This window comes from Barbus barbus (assembly GCF_936440315.1).
Source record: "Barbus barbus genome assembly, chromosome: 1".
NCBI classification, from domain to species: domain Eukaryota; kingdom Metazoa; phylum Chordata; class Actinopteri; order Cypriniformes; family Cyprinidae; genus Barbus; species Barbus barbus.
The window spans coordinates 34,861,701-34,876,744 of NC_136729.1; the positions used below are offsets into that span (position 1 = coordinate 34,861,701).

Below are 15,044 nucleotides of genomic sequence, written 5' to 3' on the forward strand. Positions count from 1 at the left end.
ACCGGTGAGGGAAGCGTCCGTCGCTAGCGAGACGCGGCGACAAGGAGCTCCCAACACCGGGCCCTGGGACAAGAACCAAGGATTCCTCCACATGTCGAAGGCACGGACACAACGGCGTGACACTTTGACAGTGCGGAGTGAGTTTCCCCTCAGGGAGACCCCCTTGGTCTTGAGCCACCACTGTAGGGGTCTCATGTACAGCAGGCCAGAAGGTATCACGCTGGACGCAGCTGCCATGAGCCCCAGCAGTCTCTGAAACTGCTTGACAGTGAGTGACTGGCCTTCTCGCACTCTCCTGACTGTAGTAAGGATCGACTCGATCCGAGCAGGGGACAATAGTGCCTGCATCGTGGTCGAATCCCACACCACGCCTAGATAAGTGATTCTCAGAACCGGAGAAAGCACACTTTTCTTGGCGTTCAGTCTCAACCCCAGTTCTTTCATGTGGGCGAGAACGACATCTCGATGCCGAACCGCCAACCGCTCTGATTGAGCGAGGATCAACCAATCGTCGATATAATTGAGTATGCGGATGCCCTGAAGCCGCAACGGGGCCAGTGCCGCATCCACACACTTGGTGAAAGTGCGGGGTGAAAGTGCTAGGCCGAAGGGAAGAACCCGATATTGGTACGCTTTGCCCCCAAAGGCGAACCTCAGGAACTTCCTGTGAGAAGGAAAGATGGAAACATGGAAATATGCGTCTTTGAGATCTATCGTGACAAACCAGTCCTCGGACCTGATTTGAGTCATGACCTGCTTGATAGTAAGCATCCTGAACTTCAGCTTTCTGACTGAGCGGTTCAGTAGACGCAGATCCAGTATGGGCCTCAGCCCTCCATCCTTCTTCGGAACAATGAAGTACCGGCTGTAGAAACCGGACTGGGTCTCGTGAGGAGGAACCAACTCGATGGCTTCCTTCCTCAGCAGAGTACCACTTCCTGTTCCAAAACCAGAGCCTGCCCGGGGCAGACCGCAGTCATAACAACCCCGCAGAACTGAATACGATAGCCTTTCGCTACGGTCTGCAGGACCCAAGGAGACACATTCGGCAGCCGCTGCCAGGCTGTCAAATGCTCTACTAAGGGAATCAGTCTCTCGAGACTGACCTCTGGCGCAGCCAGACCGCTGTCTTGAAGCGGCGCACCGGCAGGAGACGCGTAATCTGGCGGCTGAGGCGAGTTTCTCGGCTCCGCGCTGCCGGGCGGACAAACCTGAGAAATATACTCGCTGGGACCGGCTGTGCCCTGGAAAAGCGGCAGGGTCAGCAGACAAGTCCCTGGAGGGCACCGAGGGGAGACGGTCACCGTGTGCCGCGGTGTAAGCCGCTCCACCCCAGTAGGGGTTGTCCTCCGTAGTCCTGGGGCTCACCCGTCAGGACCTCTGAACGAACCAGACCCTGCAAGGCAGGACCCAAAGAGACACATTCGGCTGCTCGCTGCCCAATGATCTTCTAAGGGAATCAGTCTCTCGAGACTGACCTCTGGGTTCAGAGAAGCGGCCAGACCGCTGTCTCGATGCGGCGCACCGGAATGAGACGCGTAATCTGGCGGCTGAGGCGAGTTTCTCGACTCCGCGCTGCCGGGCGGACAAACCTGAGAAATATACTCGCTGGGACCGGCTGTGCCCTGGAACAGCGGCAGGGTCAGCAGACAAGTCCCTGGAGGGCACCGAGGTGAAGTGGTCACCGAGTGCGGTGGTGCAAGCCACTCCACCCCAGTAGGGGTCGCCCTCCGCGGTCCTGGGGCTCGCCCGTCAGGACCTTTTGCGCGAGGAGCTGGTATGCGGAGAAGGCTGCGCCCGCCCAGCAGCCACCTGAGTTTAGAGAGCGTGCATACCCTCTGCCCACCAAAGATGTTGTAAGCAGAGCAGGAGCCTTCAAAGGCGATGCCGTGGAGGGAGACAGATAGCTCGCAAGCGTCTGTTCAACCCGCGGCATCATCGCCGCATACCCGCGCTCATTCAGTTCCCGCGGGAACGACTGGCCGGGACGAAAAGATTTCACCCGCGATCTCGACACCTCGGTGAGGAGATCGGGGAAAACAGAAGGCTCCTGTGTAGAAGTAGCTCTCTGGGGCGAGAGAGGCGGCGAAACCTCGTCAACGCTCGCCACATCAACCTCCTCGGAGGACGCAGCGTCAAGCCCTCGTCTCGGGGGAAGAGACCGCTTCCGAACCGAGAGACGGGGCGCCAGATCAGGCGCGGGAGGAGATAGGGACATGCCCGTCTGACTCTCGCCAGCCAGATCAGCCTTTTTCTCTTTTTTTTTTTTTTTTTCTCCGCAAGCCCCGTGAGCGCAGCCGCCGCTCTGCCTTTTTTTTCTGATTTAAAGGCAGAAGCGGGACCGGCTTTATTCATTTTATGCTTGTGCAAACACTGCAGCTTACAAAGCTTTCATAGTTATATCATATTGGGGTGACAGAGGCGGCGAAACCTCGTGAACGCTTGTCACATCAACCTCCTCAGAGGAAGAGAGACGAAGCATTGAGCCCTCGTCTCGGGGGAGGAGACAGCTTCCACACCGAGAGACGGGGCGCCAGATCTGGCTGATACGGGAGGAGATAGGGACATGCCCGTCTCACACTCGCCAGCCAGATCAGCCTGCGAGCCCCACGAGTGCAGCCGCCGCACTGCCTCGGCAGCAGCGGGACCGGCAACGCGTGGGGAGCTCGCGAAGGCTCCCTTCTCGAAGAGAGCCCTCCGGGTGCGGAGACCGATTTTGCGTGCTCCGCACCCAGGCAGACCACGCGCAAATCGTGTGTGTCCTCGCTCATGATATAGCGAGGGCAAGGATGCACACACGACTCAAAACATGGTCTGAAAGCTTCACCCCTGAGCTTGCCCTTGGCTTTGGCATGATACTGAATGCTTTCCACTTAAAACTAGGACAAACAACAGTAAATAAGACTGACACACACAGAGCGCTTCGCTGAATGACAAAAAGCTGAAGCCGGCTCCGCCGCACGTGCTTATATGCTTCCTGGTCGTGACGTCACCCCGCCCGTGACGCCTCGCCCTTGTTTGACTGATTACACATCATATTCAGAGCCTGGTCACGCTGAAGGCGTTCCCATATGCGTTTCGACGCAGCTCTAAGTTCCTGGAAGGGAACTCTGTTTTTAATTTTCATAAATCATAGATCAATTTGTGTTATGTTTTATTGTGTTAGTTAGCTGTATTTCTTTAGTTATTATTATTTAATCAAAACAACCCAACTGCAGTTTGATTGATATTAATTGGAATGCAGGATAAAAATAGCATTATTTATCTGTTTTTGTAAATTAACTCTTTATATATATTTTTGATTCAAGATTATGTAAAGTGTATGTATGTATGTGTGTATGTGTGTATATATATATATATATATATATATATGTGTGTGTGTATATATTTGGTATGATTAGGGATGCAGAATATGGTCATGCAGAAGTACTTTAAGTACTTATAAATAGCCAATATGTTAATAGTAGGCATGCTAATAAGCAACTAGTTAATAGTGAGAATTAGTCTGTATACTAAAGTGTTACCATATATATATATATATATATATATATATATATATATATATATATATATATGTGTGTGTGTGTGTGTGTGTGTGTGTGTGTGTGTGTGTGTGTGTGTCTAATACTAAGAATACTACGAATACTAAGTAGCAATGTACTGTATTGCCATTTGAAATTTGAGATGGCCTTGATGAAAATCTGAAGAATGACAGAGCTAAGCATTGTATAGAGATATTTAGATATTTGGGCTAATGCAGTGGGACACTCAAGTTTTTTGAAGTCAGAACGTTCCAGTGGAAGATCAGAAGCCTGACATTTTACCTTTGAGGAATGGAAAAAAAGAGTAAAGAGTAGAGGGAAACCCTCCTGGTGCATGCTGGGAAAGTGTTTCTATTTGTAGAGATTAATCTGTGTTGATCTGCCTGCTCTGTCAAAACTGAGTGCAAGCTTGCACACACACACACACACTTTTAGATATCTCCTCTGACTTTAGAGTTAGTGACAGAAGGATTACGGATTTGGAGAGATGGACTCGCCACCCAGTGATTACAAGGTGTGTGCGTGAGCACCGTTACCAATTCCAATCTGTTGATAAACCACATGCTGTCAGTTTTGATAAATCACTTGCCCCTGTAGGAGTCAAATTTGTATGTATCATCTTTTGAAATGATATTAGTGATGCTGGCAGCAGCAGAGAAAAGGTGAAGAGAGAGAGGGGGAAAGAGAGACCATCCAGGCAAGAGAGAGAGCAAGAGATGACAGATAAATATGGAGAGACAGAATAAATCAATATTGGGCAGGTGCAGCAGACAGGATGGGTTTACTGTTCTATTTTTTGGCTTGATGAAACCTGGCAAGCTGTTGCATGTCCGCAGTCCCTGTTGTTTTCTTGAATAAACTGTCTGCAATATAGGTACATTTACAACAGGTGGCGGTATTTCATTCCAATTTATTTTAGGCTTGTATGTGTTCCTTTGAATTAAGACAGAAAAACTGTACACCTTAAATTACCCTCTAATTAGTTTTTGTACTTGTATTCTCCATAGTAAAGTAAAATCTCATTTATACACAGGGTTAACAACACAAGCTAATTAAATGAGTAGTGCGCCTACTGAAAGCTTTCCACTATTAAGATTTCACTGTTTTCATCCATTATCTGCGCAAGGTTATATATAGGCCTGTGTTAGCCTCTGATTGTTTCAAATTACAGAGCCAACTTTTATCTCAACTGTTGTCGGATTACCATATAAGAACACTGTGCTTGTATTTTAGCATCTTTTGAGGTATACTAACACTTGGTGTGGTATATGTTTGGCAAGTTTAATAGCCCGCCTGCCTCCTACAGAGGTTACACAGGTGTTTAAGGGCTTTATTGGATGGTCACATCATTGCTGATGTAAAAGCCTTTTGAATACTTTTGATAGTAGCACCACTGGATGGAAAAAAAGAGAAAATGTGTACTGCAGGAGAGATGCTGGAAGCAGAGGTGAGACAAAAAAGCAATACAATAGTAGCACTTGCAGGAGGTTGTGAACACGTGTTGTTGCTGTTTCATAAGAGCTGTAGGCTTATTTGACAACTTTGGAATATGCCTGATGAATATTTGTGAGCTGCATTTGAATGAGAAAACTGCATTTTAATAGACAATACATTGAGCTGAGGCACAGTGACAACTGACAGTGAGCCAGTGTGGGTTAGTTAATGGCCAATTGCTAATGTAAGGCAGTATTATATAATAAAAAGTTTTACACAATTCACCAAATTGAAACTAGGCAGAATGGTGATATTGACACTATAGGGCGGAATGACTACTGTACTTCTGTTAATTGGTCAATCTAGCACTTTATTTTTAAAATTATTGTAGCTCAAGAACAGGATTACTACATATATTGACTGCCTGGCAAGGGGGTATTTTGTAACAATTAGTAGTAATTAAGGAGAATATTACAAAAATCCTCACAAGGAAAACTATATAAAGTAATCTGTGTAGTTTGTACTATGTGTTGTTTTGATTAATTAAAACAAATTACACTTTAGGTTCACATATACATTCTGTCTAAGGTATTCACAGCTGATAATCATAAAAACTGCTACAGTATCACATATTTAGTTATTCTTCAGTGTTATTTTGATATCAAGATTCTTTTTTCTTTTTCTTGGATTACTCAAAATGTCATCAAATGTTTCTTGTTAGCCTGTGTTTCTCGGGGTATATCTTCCTTTGTTCAGGGTCAAGTCTTATTCTAATAATTGGATGCACTTTGGTAATGCATATAGTCTGTTACCATGGAGTACTTTATTTGATAGTTTTTTTGTATTTTCCACATTCCACTGTTCTCATTTATGTAGTGACCAATAAAGCTGTGTTTAGATTCTAAAACCTATTCTACACTCTCCTTCTTCATGCTCATCCTCAAACCCTGTAAAATACAGAGATATTCCAATTTCAGTGTTTTCTGTTAATGATTTCAGTCTTTAAATGGATTGTTAACCCCAAAATGAAGATTTACTCACCGTCATGTAGTTTCAACCCTGCATGACTTTCTTCTGTAGAACTCTTAAAAAGATATTTTGAGGAATGTTGTAGTATAAAAAACACAGATATTTTTCTTCTGTTATGAAATACATTTAAATCACAGTTAAGCATAGTCATTTTAGACTTTGAGTATAGACACAGCAACGGTCGTAATGTGACATATAATACATTGAACATATAGCCTAATAATAGTTTGGGAAAAAAATATTATGCAATCTACACTGCAACATTGCAATCCTGTAAAGTTTGTGTTGTTTTATGTAAGCTCATGCTGATATTTTTGGTCACATTCTTCATGTAATACAAATTTGCAAGGGTGGAGTTCACCAAACTTGAACTTTGGATTGTGCATGAGCTTGTGATTCCGGTTTCCTGGAATCATTCATATGCTTATAGATTGAAGTCAATGGAACGAAAAGTGTAGTGTGATTGCACCTTTATAGTATTCTCAAAATGGGCAAAGTTTTATCAGTTTTTATTCCAGTTTTATACACTCACCTGTGTGAAAAGGTTTGCTGGTCCCACATCACTTTGATGATTTCAGGAATTCCTGTTACTGGATGGAATAATGCACTAAGACCAGAATGAATTTATTATCCTGGATTTAGGTAGCAGCCCAGTTCTTTCCAAATTTCTAGTGGTGGCAGTCTTAGTAGGTTTTTTACTCACAAAATCCCAAAAATCCCACAACTAATGCACTTGTCTTGCCAGTAGAATTGATCTTTAGAGCTCTTGGTGGTAAACCTCTCTAGCTCCATTACAGTCTCTGTTTTGGATTGAAGCCCAACCAGCAGCTCTTTCTTTTGTTCCCCTGGCCTTCATGACATGAAATATAGGCCATTTATTATAATGTCATACTAATTTGATAATAAATTATACTCGCCTTCTTGGTCAGACTCCAATGCTGAAAGTGCTGTTTGAGCATGAGTGTTTTTTTATTTTTTTCGTCAGTGAAAAGAGCTTTATTTTACATCCACTTTTTTTTTTTTTTTACCCATTACTGAGTCAGTAACAGCTGATGGAGTCCAGGCTGGTCTGACCTTACAGTAATAGCACGAGATGCTGAAGTCCTCTTCAGTCTACGCCGTTCCCTCGGCTCTCCTTCACTGTGTAATTATCAGCCCTCACTTGAGTAGCCTCGAAATCTCTAGTGCCTTGACAAGTTGGTTGGGGTCCTGGGGGTCTTGCAGGCTAAAGATATGCCGTTTTTGACATAACTGAGTATGGAAGTCTGACACCTTTTCTGTCACTTGGCAAAAGAAAAGACATCTATTAGGCCTAAATAATATCTCCCTTGTTATTCACCAGACAGAGATGTCAGTTGGGATTGACTAGCCAGAGGGAGCACTGGATCTTTTCCCGATGGGCTGGGCAACAAATTTATATATACATTTTATTTATTATATACACTGCCTGTCAAATGTTTGGAGTCTGTAATATTTTCTTTTTATTGTTTTTCAAAAACGTTATGTTTACCAAGGTTGCATTTATTTGATAAAAAAAACAGTAAAAAAAAAATATATATATTATTAATTTAAATATAATTTAAAATGTAATTTATTCCTGTAATGACAAAGTTATCAGCAGCCATTACTCCAGTCTTTAGTGAGAAGATCATTCTAATATGCTGATTTGGTGCTCAAGAAACATTTGTTGTAATTTATTTTTAGCATCGGTGTTAAAAACAAATTGTGCTGCTTAATATTTTTGTGGAAACTTTTTTTTTTCAAGTTCAGAAGAACAGCAATTATTTGAAATGTAAATCTTCCATAACATTAATATCCTCTTTACTATCTTTGATGGACAATGTATATATACAAGCAAGTTTATTTTTTTTATATTTAATGACATAGTATTTAAATTTAATTAATTATATCAGACCAGCCCATTTAAATCACAACTGCAAGTCATGGCATAGGCATTATCGGTTACAGGGGTGACGAGACGTGAGACGTGCGGATCCATTTGCAAAGCTTTATTATAGGACATGGTCATACAGGCAGGGTCGGGAGACAGCAAACTGGTATGGCAAAGGCAAGAGACGAGAGTAATCCTTGGGCAAGCGTGGGTCAACGATCGGCGTACAATATCCAGACAGGGCAAGGCAGAGAGAATAAACCAGGAACACGAGCAGGGATCAGAACACAGGACCACGAACTAGGAAACCGCTTTGTAGAGTAGACAGGCTACCAATACTCGGCGGTGAGCAAGAGCAAGTGGCTTAAATAGTGAGTGGGTGATGGTGAAATGATAATCAGGTGTGGGAGAGATAATGGTGAACAGCTGTGCATGTCGTCAGTGCAATGGATTGTGGGAAATGGAGTCTAGTGTGTTGTGAGTGAAAAAGTCAATGTGGTGAACGGGTGACCTCTAGTGGTGGTTGACCGGGAGAGCATGGACCAGATTCGTGACATTATCGTTCTTCAAGGATAAAACAAAACAAAATGTAAAATAATGTTTTTGTATTGAAAAATCAGACTAATCATCCAAGGTTTATCTCTGGTCTTCTTTATTTGTTTATATCTTTCATCCTGTCCAGAAGATCCATTTCTCTTTACTATAAAACGAACCATGAGTTTCTAGATTTATGTTGAAATGTTCTTTTCAAATTGTTGTTGCTGCAATTTGTTAAGGATCTGTAACAAAATAAACTGTCCCATCAGAACTGATGGGCTGGGCAAAAATTTATATATATTATTTATTAATATATTATATACGCTGCCTTTCAAATGTTTTTTTTTTTTTTCAAAGAAGTTATACCCACCAAGGCTGCAGTTAATTGATCAAAAGTACAATAATATTAATAATAATAATTCTAATAATAATATGAAATATTGTAATAATTAAAATAGCTATTTTAAATTTTAATATATTTTCAAATGTAATTTATTGCTGTTATGGCAAGGTTTTTGGCAGCCATTACTCCAGTCCTTAGCCAGAAGGTTCTTTCTGATATGCTTATTTAGTGCTCACGAAACATTTATTTTTATTTATTTTTATTATCAGTCTTAAAAACTGTTGTTTTTTATGGAAACTGTTTTTTTTTTCAAGTTCAAGAACAGCATTTATTTTAAATAGAAATCATTTATAAGATTATGAATATACTTACTGTCACTTTTGATGAATTGAATGCATTTTTGCTAAATGACAAAATCTTACTGCCCCCAAACTTTTTATGGGTAGTGTATATATTTACAAGCAAGTTATTTATATATTTTATATAATTAATATAGTATTAAAAAAAAACAAACAAAAAAAAATTAACCTTCTAATTATCTGAGGCCAACCGCTTTAGGCCACAATTGCAAGTCCACAATTGCAACCGCTTTAGGCTAATTGCAAGGCATTAGCGTTCTTTAAGGACTAAAAAAAAAAACCTGCGTAAAATGTTATCGTTCTATTGAAAAATTAGAATAATCATCCAAGATTTACCCTGAGCTCCATGACATTGTTGCAAGACTGTTTTTGTGATTGATTAAGGCTTTATCCTTCCAAGTGTGACTCTTTCTGCAATGCTGTGCCTTTATGTTGTTGCTGTCCATGGTTCTGAAATGCTTTCATTTGAAATGCTGTATACATTTGTCTTGTGAGCTTGTGAGTAAGCGGACTGCTTCAGTTCTGAGGGGACAGTTTATTTTGTTACAGAATCTTAACAAATTGCAGCAACAACAATTTAAAAAGAACATTTGGACATAAATCTTGAAACTCTGTTCTTTTTATACGAGCTAGACCTAAAAAGGGAGTGAGGACATAATAAAGAGAAATGGATCTTCTGGACAGGATGAAAGACGCAAATGAATAAAGAAGTAAACGCTGGTAGGGGTGGAAAGAGCAGTGAGGAGACAGACAGTACTGTACTGTGAAGGATGTTCCCTCGGTTGCAAAATAAACACACATTTTTGACATGAACGCATCGCACACATACACACACACACACACACAGGCCTGAGGCTCCCACAGTATACCATGTGGAGTTGTGCTCTGCTGTTGATGGCCAGAGCTGTTGAATTGATTTATTACTTCTGGCTGCTGTTGTTGACATGGCTGAAATCTAAATGGCTACAGCCGGCTGGCAATGTAAGTACTTTAAAGGGCACCGTAAGTCATATATACTTCCTCTCACAGTTTTATTGTATTTTCAATAAAATCTCATTCGACAGTCTTGTGGTCTGTGCTCAAAAAGATTGAATTCTAAGATTAAGCGTGTGCTATCAGAATCTCTTTGTGTTCGGAAGAAAAGGCCTATTGTCACTTCCCTTTCCTTCCTTTGCTGCATCCTTTCACACACATTCGCACCTCTCCTGCGTCCATCCAAATGCCCCGCACTAAATAAAATGCTAAGTGCACTTAACCTTTCATAAACAGCGGAAACCGAGGGATAAACAACAGAATAGCCGGCAGCTTGCTATCGTCAGCAGTCTGACTCGCTCAGTGTCTGTGCTTGTTGGCTGATATCTCTCGCTCCATTTCGGTCTTTCTTTCAGGGGTTTATATGCAACAGATGTGATTCAAACAGAATTGAGCACGTTTTAAAGGAACGGAGAGCACAAAAGCGTTGTTGAAAGATGCAGTTAACACACCACATGCACATCCACATGTGGTATAAAGTGTAATTCAGACTTTAAATGTAGATTTGTAATTGCTTTTCAGCTATTTGCATAGACTTGGGTGTGTAAACACCCACTTTAAAGCCCTGCTTATCTGTTGCGTATGTGTCTGATCTAGTGTCAGGGTGATTGCAGATTCTGTAAATGTGATCAGAAACATGCCCTTCCTTTCTTTGTCTCTCGATATTACTTTCTTACTCCCCCTCGCCGATTTGAAATGCAAATAGTTATTGGATGACAATGAATTTTGTAGCTAAAAGCCATTAACTCTGATTGACTATCGCAAGAAAAATTCATGAATAAATCTTCAAGAAAGGATTATAGATAAAACTAGCTCATCAAATAACACAGAAGCCCGAGATAACCCGATTCTATCATTCTCTCCTCACATCTCACCTCTCTACTCCCTACAGAGAAATACAAACCATTCTTCAGCATACTGCAGTCTCTCTCATTCTCTGCTTGCTCTTCCCTTAGGCTGTGTTGAGTGCTGCAAAGTGGGTGTTGCGCAAATGACTGCCAAATCTCTCTAAAACAGACGGGCCACTGGTGCTATAAACACCAGTTTTTTTGTAGGGACCCTGTCTTAGGGGTTTAGAGTGAGCTCTTGACCCACACATGTAGGATTGGCCGTTAAAGGAGACCTTTTCATTTCTTTTCCCTGTTAATTGATTTCTGTTAAACAATGCGTCTTATTGACTTAACCATATTTACTGTAAATATAAACCCACTTGAGGACAGACTAATTACACACTTATGAATGCTACAAAGGCCTGCACATCATAACTAGAGTACTCTTTATGTAAAGTTTCCTAGATACTAAGATCAAGACGGTACTGCTTATGCACTCCTGTTTTTTTTTTTTTTGTTGTTGTTGTTGTTTTTATAACCCAAATGGTTTTAAATGAGCACCAAAATCAACTGAAGACTGAAATACTCTAGAAGTGTTTAGTGCACTACTATTCAGTGTAGTGTGATTCGTGAATTACTTCCTTTAATGAGCCGGTTATTTTTAGTGCATCAAAAACAGACAGCACGACCAGTGTATATATTGGATTACTTAAAAAAAATTAAAATAAGCAGACTAAATGACTGGTGACATCTGACATACTTTACGTCAGAGAGAAGTCATTTTACCTATCCAATCCCCACTTGAAACACATACACTTCTAGAAATACACTAACCTACTGGCTTATTCACAGTTCACTGCATTTATAGCCTCATCTTCTGTGTGTATCTATACATTTTCTAGCCTGAAAGTGTGTACACACAAACACCCTTTAGCAACAAATACATTTCTGTTCTCTAAGCTCTTGTTTGTGCCACCTGATGTGAGCTGCATTCACAATTGTTGTATAAGTTCTCAGAAACATGTATGCGACAACTTTTACATATCTCTCTCTCTCTCTTTCAAGCTATTCTAATTGAGCTGTTCATGCGGGAGCTCATATTTAATGCATTTCACAGAGAGACTAAGAGAGACCGGCAGAAATGGTCTTCCGCAGAATGTCCTGCTGGTGTTAACAAGCTTTAGGACTGCATTTATCTGCTGGCTCTGATTTTATATTCTGATTGAGAACATCAATCTTAATTCCACCAGACTGCCAGCAGGGGAATTTTTGAGGGATTTCATTGGTTTGATCTGGAGTGTGTGTGTGGAATGGTTATGAATTTTATTTGTTTGTTTTTCTGTTTAGCATGGATGCCTTGGATTATATTCACTGAAGCTTTGGGGTCTTACTGAGTATTATGGGACATTTGCCATGGTTTTTATTGTCTTGTCTATGGGCCAGTTTGGTGGATTCAGAAGAACTTCAGCCTCAAGGAAGAGGGAGGGGGTGACAAAGGATGGGCGTTGGAACTCAAAGTGGAAAAATTTATCATACAGAGAAAGGTCATATTTACACTTAAATTGCAATCTATACTTAAATGTTGTTTGCTTATGCGCAATAAAAAGACAAGTGGTAATGCGCTCATAAAATATCAAGATATGCGTCAAGAACTCTATGCGGGAAACTAGCTCCAATGTCAGCAAAACAAAGCATTTGAAGACAATGAAATGAAATGCTCAGCCACATGATTGAGCATAACCCTGATTGGGTTATGATCCAGTCGGCTTGATTGGATCACAATGTTTGGATGCAAGTTGTAAACATGAATATGTATAAAATAAAGTTGTAGAGCAAAGCACTGTGTTTAGCTGCAGTATGTCCATTACAATTACAGTCCAGAGAGATAAGGGGAGAGAGAGTATTTTTCCTCAATTAAGGTGATGGAGTGGATGAAAGGTTACAAATAAGGAATGGAATGGAGACTGGAGAAAAAATTATGAGCCAGATCAATGAGCAGATAGCAAGATTTAATGAACAACTTTGTTTTATTCTAGTTTATTTGTCATTGTCTGTGTTGCCATGACAACAGTTATCATGCCTGAAGAGCTGTGAAGTACAGTTGTGAAGTACTCTTGATCCCTTCACTCACTCATTCAGGCTCATTCACTTGTTCACCGACTTTTTCATTGATTCACTCTTTTACTGGCACCTTCACTGACTCAATTGTTCACACACACACACACACACACACACACACACGCATGTTGGTTTTTGTGGTTTACGGGACTCTCCATAGGCGTAATGGTTTTTATACTGAACAAACTGTGTTTGCTATTGCCCTACACCAACCCTACACCTAAACTTAGCCCTCACAGGAGACTATTTAGATTTTCAAAAAAACACCATTTAGTATGTTTTTTAATCCTTTTGAATTACGGGGACATAGGCAGTGTCCTCATAAACCACCTTCATATTGTAATACCTCTGTCATACCCATGTCATTATACAAATTTGTGTCCTCATAAACCACATAAACATGCACACACACACACACACACACACATACACACACACACACACACACACTCACTCAATCACTTATAGTTATTCCCAAATGATATGCACTATGAACTATGCACCGATTCTTATAGCCCCTCCCTTTCCCCTAAGTGAGGAAAGCTGTGACAGTTAAGTGCATGAAGTGTCCAACATTTTACACTTTGACTTTTTGTGCTGTTAAATAAGTGCATAATCCAGGTATTTGAAGTGTACTTTTTTTTTTAGAATGTTCAGTGTGAACACACAACACTATTTATACAACAAAATGTCATATACTATTGCATGAGTGTGCAAACTGGTATGTACCTATTCACAGTCTCACTGATTTGTTCAATCACTGACTTATTTGCTCGCTAACCGAGTCATTTACTGACTCGCTCAGACTCACTTAATATGTCACTCACTTACTCACTCAATTACTCACACATTCAGACTAATTAACTTTTTCACTTACTTGCTCGTTGATTCACTCTTTTACTGAATCACTCACAAACCCAATTGATCATGCAATCACTTACTCACTCACTCACTCACTCACTCACTCACTCACTCACTCACAGACTCATTCACTTATCCACTGACTGAGTTACTGATTCATTCATTGACTCACTCGCTGAGTCTCACTCATTTGCTCATTCGCTTACTGACTCACTCAGACACACTGATTTACTTCCTCACCTGTTCACACTTGCAGTGAGCTTGTTTTTTATATATACTGTAACTCTGTTTTTAAGTGCTCTGAATCAGAATCAGAATCAAAGTTTTAATTCTTTAAAACAGTTGAACAGATTATTTTCTTCCTTCCCTCTTTGGTCCAGTGTGCGATGATCTGAAGGAGGGGATGAACCCAGTGGTTTTCCAATATTGTGCTTTTCACAGAATGATTACTGTAGTGCATGAAAGGCCTTGTTTGTGTGAGTACTTCTCTAATGTATTCCGAACAGAAAATCTGCCATCTGCTTTATTGTCTGAAATTCTGAGATATAAAATCTATAAACTGTAAAGCAGATCCTCATAATAACAAGTTTTATTTAAACTTGTCTTGTTTATTATACTTTCTTACACTCATTTAAATGGTTTCATTAGTTCATAACTAATGTGTAATAAGTGTTCTCTAGATGTCACTAAAGCAGCGAGTTGAGTCTGAGCATGTCTGGAGCTCTGATTGTGATTGAACAATGATGTGCGCTAATAACCATAGTGATTTTCTACTTCTCTTTGTATTCTCCTCATGTGTTCACATCTGCTTTGGACCAAATCTCTATTTTTCTCATTGGCGTATTCTGGGTCATAACTGTAGGTGAATGGTCGCCATAGCAGCCACTTGAGAGCCGATTATAATCACACATATCACCGCAAACACGTCTGATCAAAAAGACTCTGATTGCATCTCTCTCTCCCCACCCCCCACTCTTCTCTCTTCTCTTCACCATCTGTCCTTTCATCCGGCCCCTCCTTATGGAACTCGTTATAAGCTTGCCTATTTGATGCTGCATCCTAAAAGGA

The 15,044-nt window shown here is 41.0% G+C and overlaps 1 pseudogene across 1 annotated transcript in view; it reads left to right on the plus strand.

The window, feature by feature from the left end:
- LOC306870258 (pyruvate carboxylase, mitochondrial-like) overlaps window positions 1-15,044 on the plus strand; it is a 373,186-nt pseudogene that overhangs the window by 71,749 nt on the left and 286,393 nt on the right. The window lies entirely within an intron of this gene.